The sequence below is a fragment of the Arachis duranensis genome, chromosome 2 (genome assembly GCF_000817695.3).
Source record: "Arachis duranensis cultivar V14167 chromosome 2, aradu.V14167.gnm2.J7QH, whole genome shotgun sequence".
Lineage (NCBI taxonomy): Eukaryota > Viridiplantae > Streptophyta > Magnoliopsida > Fabales > Fabaceae > Arachis > Arachis duranensis.
Window position 1 is genome coordinate 58,563,139 of NC_029773.3, and position 1,037 is coordinate 58,564,175.

Here is a 1,037-nt window from a genome sequence, read left to right on the forward strand (position 1 = left end):
TATTCACAGTATTCGGACCGATCTCTCCCTGCTTTTTTGTATTTTAGCGGTCGGGGCGGTGGGATGTTTTCGGTGTGGCATACTTCTCTGTAGACGTCTACCAGGGAGACTCGGAGGGGGGTGTAACTGTGGTATTTCCGTGGCTTGTCCGAGTTGGTTTCTTCTTTCTTCCTTTGTTCCCGATCTCGATCTCGGAGTGGGTAGTTTGATTCCTTCCTGAAAGAGTCTCTTAGCTGGGAGGTTTCTTCCATGTTGATATATTTTTCTGCTCGTTCCTGCACCTCGTACAGGGAGGTCGGGTATCGTTTGGATAGGGATTGGCTAAACGGTCCCTCCTTTAGGCCGTTTGCTAGTCCCATGATGGCTGCTTCAGTGGGCAAGTGTTGTATGTCCAGGCAGGCTCTGTTGAATCGCTCCATGTACTCTCGGAGAGTTTCTTGGTTACCTTGTTTGATTCCGAGTAGACTGGGGGCATGTTTCGTTTTGTCCTTTTGAATAGAGAACCTTGTCAGGAATTTTTTGGTTAGGTCTTCGAAGCTGGAGATTGATCCTGGTGGCAGGTTGTCAAACCACTTCATGGCCGACTTGGTGAGAGTGGTGGGGAAGGCTTTGCATCGAATTGCGTCGGAGGCGTCGACCAGGTACATTCTGCTTCTGAAGTTGCTGAGGTGGTGACTTGGATCGGTGGTGCCGTCGTATAGATCCATATCGGGTGGCTTAAAGTTCCGCGATACCTTCTCCTTCATGATCTCTTGCGTGAAGGGATCATGGTTGCCTTCGGGGGTGGGACCGCGGTCCGTCCGATCTTTCAGGTTGGCCTCTATTTTCCGGAGTTTTTCTTCTAATTCTCTGCGCTTGCGAGCCTCCCTTCTCAAATCTTGTTCAGTTTCTTTCTGCTTCTTTATGTCCTCTTCGAGTTGTTTCAGCCGGTTTTGCTGTGCCCGAACTGCTTCTAGAATTTCCGAGTTCTTTTCCTTCTCGGGATTTGGTGGATCTTTGTTTGGGAGTGATGTCTTTGGGCGATTCTGTTTGTTTCC